At 44.3% G+C, this 8591-nt stretch overlaps 1 long non-coding RNA gene across 1 annotated transcript; it reads left to right on the top strand.

Annotated features, from left to right (window-relative positions):
* Positions 1–12: 12 nt before the first annotated feature.
* Positions 13–8578, top strand: LOC309637919. The gene is made up of 2 exons (XR_014250863.1): positions 13–356; positions 8198–8578. It is a non-coding gene; the product is annotated as an uncharacterized lncRNA (long non-coding RNA).
* The last annotated feature ends 13 nt before the right edge of the window (positions 8579–8591 follow it).

The raw sequence follows: 8591 nt of genomic DNA, 5'->3' as shown, positions 1-8591 counted from the left end.
AAGCGCGCATGCGCCGGGTCTCCCGGCCACCCTGAGCCCGCCCCCCCCGCGCCGCCCCGAGCACGCATGCGCCGGGCCCTTCAGCATCCCTGAGCCCGCACCCGCCCAACCGCCTCGAGCACGCATGCGCCGGGCCCACAGGCAGCCATCGCTGCTCGGAACCCGGCCTGGACTCTTGGCCCGAACCCTCTGGCTTCTCGCTGGTCCCTGATAGGAACTGGGCTCGCGATCCCCGGAGGCGCCGGCACAGAGCGTCTTCCCTGGGTGCCAGCTCTGGCTCAGCGGTGACCGGCGTCTCGCCCTCACGGAGGGGTGGGCCCGGGGCCGCCGGCCTGGCTGCTGACGGGGATGATGGGGTTGGTTTATTTTCTTCCCACCGCCTCACACCCACTAGGATCCCCGTTCTCAGAAATCCCAGAAATTAATGAGTGTCGGCGAGGGCGTGGAGAGTGGTGCGGGGAGGGGGGGGGCTCGAAAATTAAATTAGAGCTTCCGTTCGATCCTGCAGACAAGCAGGGGCTCGGGTACCTGCGCTCCGCTTCCCAGCGTTACTCGCGGGAGCCGAGGGGGAGGAGCCGCAGGTGTGGATGGTGGTTGGTGGATGATGGAGACGTGAGACGTGTACCCGCGTAAGGGGACACTGTCCAACTCCAGGAGGGAGGACGTCCCCGCACGCGGCACCACACGGGGCAACCTCGAGGGCATCATGCTCAGTCACAAAAGGACCAACAGTGTGTGAGTCCAGGTGTGTGAGGTCCCTGCAGCCCTCAGGTTCGGAGACGGAAAGTAGGACTGTGGGTATCAGGGGCTGGGGGAGGGGGAGTTAGTGTCTAATGGGTCAGAGTCTCAGTTTTGCAAGAAGAAAGGAGTTCTGGAGAGGATGGTGCTGATGACAGCACAACGATGTGAATGTCCTTAACGCCACAGCCTGTACCCTTTTTTTTTTAAACATCTTCATTGGAGTATAATTGCTTTACAATGGTGTGTTAGTTTCTGCTTTATAACAAAGTGAGTCAGTTATACATATACATATGTCCCCATATCTCTTCCCTCTTGCGTCTCCCTCCCTCCCACCCTCCCTATCCCACCCCTCTAGGTGGTCACAAAGCACCGAGCTGATCTCCCTGTGCTATGCTGCTGCTTCCCACTAGCTACCTATTTTACATTTGGTAGTATATGTAAGTCCATGCCACGCTCTCACTTCGTCCCAGCTTCCCCTTCCCCTTCCCCGTGTCCTCAAGTCCATTCTCTACGTCTGCGTCTTTATTCCCGTCCTGCCCCTAGGTTCATCAGAACCTTTTTTTTTTTTTTTTAGATTCCATGTATATGCGTTAGCATACGGCATTTGTTTTTCTCTTTCTGACTTACTTCACTCTGTATGACAGACTCTAGGTCCATCCACCTCACTACAAATAACTCAAAATTTCGTTTCTTTTTATGGCTGAGTAATATTCCACTGTATGTATGTGCCACATCTTCTTTATCCATTCATCTAGCAATGGACACTTAGGTTGTTTCCATGTCCTGGCTATTGTAAATAGAGCTGCAAGGAACACTTTGGTACATGACTCATTTTTTTTTTTTTTTTTTTTTGAAAGACAATTTTTTTTTTTAAGCAGATATTCATTTTTAATTATTTATTTATTTATTTATTTATTTTTGGCTGTGTTGGGTCTTCGTTTCTGTGCGAGGGCTTTCTCCAGTTGCGGCGAGCGGGGGCCACTCTTCATCGCGGTGCGCGGGCCTCTCACTATCGCGGCCTCTCTTGTTGCGGAGCACAGGCTCCAGACGCGCAGGCTCAGTAGTTGTGGCTCACGGGCCTAGTTGCTCCGCGGCATGTGGGATCTTCCCAGACCAGGGCTCGAACCCGTGTCCCCTGCATTAGCAGGCAGATTCTCAACCACTGCGCCACCAGGGAAGCCCAGACTCATTTTTGAATTATGGTTTTCTCTGGGTATATGCCCAGTAGTGGGATTGCTGGGTCATATGGTAGTTCTATTTTTAGTTTTATAAGGAACCTCCATACTGTTCTCCATAGTGGTTGTACGAATTTACATTCCCACCAACAGTGTAGGAGGGTTCCCTTTTCTCCACACCCTCTCCAGCATTTATTGTTTGTAGATTTTTTGATGATAGCCATTCTGACTGGTGTGAGGTGATACCTCACTGTAGTTTTGATTTGCATTTCTCTAATGATTAGTGATGTTGAGCATCCTTTCATGTGTTTGTTGGCAATCTGTATATCTTCTTTGGAGAAATTTCTATTTAGGTCTTTTGCCCATTTTTGGATTGGGTGGTTTGTTTTTATCATATTGAGCTGCATGAGCTGCTTGTATATTTTGGAGATTAATCCTTTGTCAGTTGCTTCATTTGCAAATATTTTCTCCCATTCTGAGGGTTGTCTTTTCATATTTTTTATGATTTCCTTTGCTATGCAAAAGCTTTTGAGTTTCATTAGGTCCCACTTGTTTATTTTTGCTTTTATTTCCATTTCTCTAGGAGGTGGGTCAAAAAGGATCTTGCTGTGATTTATGTCATAGACTGTTCTGCCTATGTTTTCCTCTAAGAGTTTTATAGTGTCTGGCCTTACGTTTAGGTCATTAATCCATTTTGAGTTTATTTTTGTGTATGGTGTTAGGGAGTGTTCTAATTTCATTCTTTTACATGTAGCTGTCCAGTTTTCCCAGCACCACTTATTGAAGAGGCTGTCTTTTCTCCCTTGTATAGTCTTGCCTCTTTTATCAAAGATAAGGTGACCATATGTGCATGGGTTTATCTCTGAGCTTTCTATCCTGGTCCATTGATCTATATTTCTGCTTTTGTGCCAGTGCCATACTGTCTTGATTACTGTAGTTGTGTAGTATAGTCTGAAGTCAGGGAGCCTGATTCCTCCAGCTCTGTTTTTCTTTCTCAAGATTGCTTTCGCTATTTGGGGTCTTTCGTGTTTCCATACAAATTGTGAGATTTTTTATTCTAGTTCTGTGAAGAATGCCATTGGTAGTTTGATAGGGATTGCATTGAATCTATAGATTGCTTTGGGTAGTATAGTTATTTTCACAATGTTGATTCTTCCAATCCAAGAACATGGTATATCTCTCCATCTGTTTGTATCATCTTTAATTTCGTTGATCAGTGTCTTATAGTTTTCTGCATACAGGTCTTTTGTCTCGTTAGGTAGGTTTATTCCTAGGTATTTTATTCTTTTTGTTGCTATGGTAAATGGGAGTGTTTCCTTAATTTCTCTTTCAGATTTTTCATCATTAGTGTATAGGAATGCAAGAGATTTCTGTGCATTAATTTTGTATTCTGCTACTCTAACAAATTCATTGATTAGCTCTAGTAGTTTTCTGGTAGCATCTTTAGGATTCTCTATGTATAGTATCATGTCATCTGCAAAGAGTGACAAGTTTTACTTTTTCTTTTCCGATTTGGATTCCTTTTCTTTTTCTTCTCTGATTGCTGTGGCTAAAACTTCCAAAACTATGTTAAGTAATAGTGGTGAGAGTGGGCAACCTTGTCTTGTTCCTGATCTTAGAGGAAATGGTTTCAGTTTTTCACCATTGAGAACGATGTTGGCTGTGCGTTTGTCATATATGGCCTTTATTATGTTGAGGTAAGTTCCCTCTATGCCTGCTTGCTGCAGGGTTTTTATCATAAATGGGTAGTGAATTTTGTCAAAAGTTTTTTCTGCATGTATTGAGATGATCATATGGTTTTTATCCTTCAGTTTGTTAATATGGTGTATCACATTGATTTGCATATACTGAAGAATCCTTGCATTCCTGGGATAAATCCCACCTGATCATGGTGTATGATCCTTTTAATGTGCTGTTGGATTCTGCTTGCTAGTATTTTGTTGAGGATTTTTGCATTTTCATCAGAGATATTGGCCTGTAATTTTCTTTTTTTGTGACATCTTTGTCTGGTTTTGGTATCAGGGTGATGGTGGCCTTGTAGAATGAGTTTGGGAGTGTTCCTCCCTCTGCTATATTTTGGAAGACTTTGAGAAGGGTAGGTGTTGGCTCTTCTCTAAATGTTTGGTAGAATTCGCCTGTGAAGCCATCTGGTCCTGGGCTTTTGTTTGTTGGAAGATTTTTGATCACAGTTTCAATTTCAGTGCTTGTGATTGGTCTGTTTATATTTTCTGTTTCTTCCTGGTTCAGTCTCGGAAGGTTGTGCTTTTCTAAGAATTTTTCCATTTCTCCCAGGTTGTCCATTTTATTGGCATAGAGTTGCTTGTAGTAATCTCTTATACTCCTCTGTACTTCTGCAGTGTCAGTTGTTACTTCTCCTTTTTCATTTCTAATTCTGTTGATTTGAGTCTTCTCCCTTTTTTTCTTGATGTGTCTGGCTGATGGTTTATCAATTTTGTTTTTCTTCTCAAAGAACCAGCTTTTAGTTTTATTGATCTTTGCTATTGTTTCCTTCATTTCGTTTTCATTTATTTCTGATCTGATTTTTATGATTTCTTTCCTTCTGCTAACTTTGGGTTTTTTGTGTTCTTCTTTCTCTAATTGCCTTACGTCTAAGGTTAGGGTGTTTATTTGAGATGTTTCTTGTTTCTTGAGGTAGGATTGTATTGCTATAAACTTCCCTCTTAGAACTGCTTTTGCTGTATCCCATAGGTTTTGGGTTGTCGTGTTTTCATTGTCATTTGTTTCTAGGCATTTTTTGATTTCCTCTGATTTCTTCAGTGATCTCTTGGTTAGTTAGTAGCATATTGTTTAGCCTCCATGTGTTTGTATTTTTTACAGATTTTTTCCTGTAATTGATATCTAGTCTCACAGCATTGTGGTCGGAAAATATACTTGATACGATTTCAATTTTCTTAAATTTACCAAGGCTTGATTTGTGTCCCAAGATATGGTCTATCCTGGAGAATGTTCCGTGAGCACTTGAGAAGCAAGTGTAATCTGTTTTTGGATGGAATGTCCTATAAATATCAGTTAAGTCCATCTTGTTTAATGTATCATTTATAGCTTGTGTTTCCTTAATTATTTTCATTTTGGATGATCTGTCTGTTGGTGAAAGTGGGGTGTTAAACTCCCCTACTATTATTGTGTTAGTGTCAATTTCCTCTTTTATGGCTGTTACCATTTGCCTTATGTATTGAGGTACTCCTATGTTGGGTGCATAAATATTTACAATTGTTATATCTTCTTGGATTGATCCCTTGATCATTATGTAGTGTCCTTCTTTGTCTCTTGTAATAGTCTTTGTTTTAAAGTCTATTTTGTCTGATATAAGAATTACTACTCCAGCTTTCTTTTGATTTCCACTTTTGCATAGAATATCTTTTTCTATCCCCTCACTTTCAGTCTGTATGTGTCCCTAGGTCTGAAGTGGGTCTCTTGTAGACAGCATATACGCAGGTCTTGTTTTTGTATCCATTCAGCCAATCTATGTCTTTTGGTTGGAGCATTTAATCCATGTACATTTAAGGTAATTATCGATAGGTATGTTCCTATTACCATTTTCTTAATTCTTTTGGGTTTGTTATTGTAAGTATTCTCCTTCTCTTGTGTTTCCTGCCTAGAGAAGTTCCTTTAGCATTTGTTGTAAAGCTGGTTTGTTGGTGCTGAATTCTCTTAACTTTTGCCTACCTGTAAAGGTTTTAATTTCTCCATCAAATCTGAATGAGTTCCTTGCTGAGTAGAGTAATCTTGGTTGTAGGTTTTTCCCTTTCATCACTTCAAATATGTCCTGCTACTCCCTTCTGGCTTGCAGCGTTTCTGCTGAAAAATCAGCTGTTAACCTTATGGGGATTCCCTTGTATGTTATTTGTTACTTTTCCTTTGCTGCTTTTAATATTTTTTCTTTGTATTTAATTTTTGATAGTTTGATTAATATGTGTCTAGGCATGTTTCTGTTTGGGTTTATCCGGTATGGGACTGTCTGTGCTTCCTGGACTTGATTGACTATTTCCTTTCCCATGTTAGGGACGTTTTCGACTATAATCTCTTCAAATATTTTCTCAGACCCTTTCTTTTTCTCTTCTTCTGGGACCCCTATAATTCGAATGTTGGTGCGTTTAATGTTGTCCCAGAGGTCTCTGAGACTGTCCTCAATTCTTTTCATTCTTTTTTCTTTATTCTGCTCCCTGGCAGTTATTTCTACCATTTTATCTTCCAGCTCACTTATCTGTTCTTCTGCCTCAGTTATTCTGCTATTGATTCCTTCTAGAGTATTTTAATTTCAGTTTTTGTGTTGTTCATTACTGTTTGTTTTCTCTTTAGTTCTTCTAGATCCTTGTTAAATGTTTCTTATATTTTCTCCATTCTGTTTCTGAGATTTTGGATCATCTTTACTATCATTACTCTGAATTCTTTTTCAGGTAGGTTGCCTATTTCATCTTCATTTATTTGGTCTTGTAAGTTTTTACCTTGCTCCTTTGTCTGTAACATATTTTTTTGATGGGTGGTGCTGTATTCCAGTCTTACTGGTTGTTTGGCCTGAGAGGTCCAGCACTGGAGTTTGCAGGCAGGTGGATAGAGCCGGGTCTTGGTGCTGAGATGAGGACCTCCGGCAGGCCTCACTCTGATTAATATTCCCTGGGGTCTGAGGTTCTCTGCTAGTCCAGCAGTTTGGACTTGGACCTCCCACCACAGGAGCTTGGGCCCAACCTCCAGCCTGGGAACCAAGATCCTGCAAGCTTCGTGGTGCGGTAAAAAAAAAAAGAAAGAAAGAAAGAAAGAAAAAAGGAGCAGTACAATATCAAAGAATAAAAAACAAAATAAAATTAGAAAGATAAAAAAATATATTAGGGGGGCTTCCCTGGTGGCGCAGTGGTTAAGAATCCGCCTGCCAGTGCAGGGGACGTGTGTTCGAGCCGTGGTCTGGGAAGATCCCACATGCTGTGGAGCAACTAAGCCCATGTGCCACAACTACTGAGCCTGCGCTCTAGAGCCCGTGAGCCACAACTACTGAGACCATGTGCCACAACTACTGAGCCTGCTCTCTAGAGCCCGCAAGGCACAACTACTGAAGCCTGCGTGCCTAGAGCCCGTGCTCCGCAAGAAGAGAACCACTGCAATGAGAGGCCTGCACACTGCAACGAAGAGTAGCCCCCACTCGCCGCAAGTAGAGAAAGCCTGTGTGCAGCAACAAAGACCCAACGCAGCCAAAAATAAAAATAAATTAAAAAATATATATATTAGGAAAAATAAAACTATAATTGAAGCAACCACAACAAGGTAAAATAAAACCACAACAGAAAAAAGAAAAAAAAAGGGGGGCGGGGAACAAGCCAAAAGGAGAGAATAGTGACGTATAAAGAATAAAATAAAATTAGAAAAATAAAAGATTTATTAGGAAAGATAAAAATATAAAAGAATTAACAACAATGAATCAACAAGGTAAAACCGAACTCCAGTCGAAAAGAGGAAAAAAGAAAAAGAAAAAAAAGCCTTGGCTATGGGGGTGGAGTTTAGGCGGGGTGTGGGTGGGGGGGAAGGGGGAACTTAGGCAAGGGTGGGGTTTAGGGTGGGGCGGGACCTAGGCGGGTGGGGGTGGTGCCGTTTGAGCGTGGGGCGGGGCCTGGGCGGGGCGACGTTCAAGCGTGGGGCGGGGCCTCTGCTCAGGACCTGCGCAGAAGGGGAGAGGCAGCAGGTGGAAGGGAGGGCCTCTGGAGGGCGGAGTTCGGGGTTTGGAGGTAAGGCCCTGCGTGAGGGTGTGTGGGTGGGGTTTAGGCCCAGCGCGTTGGAGCGGTTCTCCGAGTGTAGAGGTAGGGCCCTGGGCGGGGGTTGTAGGGGCGGGGCCTGGGCTCTGCGGGGCAGCAGGGAGGCTCGGAGGGCAGAGGATTAGGCCCGGGAACCCAACAGGCTCCCCGGGGCGTAAGTGGACAGGGAAAGCGCTGGCGGCGTTCCCTCCCGTTCCTCCACGCCCCTCCCGCACCGTCTCCCCCAGGGTCTCCCCCGTCATAGCCGCTGGACCCCTAACCGTGGGTGGGTCCGCTGGGCGTAGGAACTCCTCCCCTCCCCCAGCCGCCCCCAGGGGTGCGGGTCGGAGGTCGGGCCTTTACTTGGGCTCCCCCTTCCCTCCCTCCCACTGCCTCACGACCCGCGCGGCTGGAGGGGGCCTCGGTGGGCAGAGGATCAGGCCCGGGATCCCAGCAGGCTACAGGCTGTACACGTAAAGATGAAGATGAAGATGGCAAATTTTATGTGTATTTCACCACTATTGAATTTTTCTTCTTCAGACCAATTAAAGCTTTAAAGGTTATAAACATTATCTGCAATCGAAGATTCAATAGGGAAAAAAACAACTACCCTTTAATTCTGGCTACTCTCCTGCCCTACCTGAACTGAAGATACCTGGCACGTTCGTGGCTGCTGCTTAGCCGTGGCTTGAATCGGAGATTCCAGCCGCCTCCGTGCACGCCACGTTACTTCTCCTCCCGGAGGCCCTGCCACTGTCATAGTCCTGCAGGCACAGTGCTTCTAGGTGCTACAGCCATGGAAAGTTCTGTTACCTGCAGTGTCCTCACTGGCCCGTTGGAGTTTCTTGAGCAGTAAAGGCAGGTTTGGCTTAAATATGGATTATGCTAAAATATTTATGTTCTTTCACCATAAAGCTATCACATCAATTTCCTG

Source organism: Balaenoptera physalus, assembly GCF_965194825.1.
Source record: "Balaenoptera physalus genome assembly, chromosome: 11".
Classification (NCBI taxonomy): Eukaryota; Metazoa; Chordata; class Mammalia; order Artiodactyla; family Balaenopteridae; genus Balaenoptera; species Balaenoptera physalus.
The sequence above is the reverse complement of the archived record's forward strand: the minus strand, read 5'-3'. Positions and strand labels throughout refer to the sequence as shown.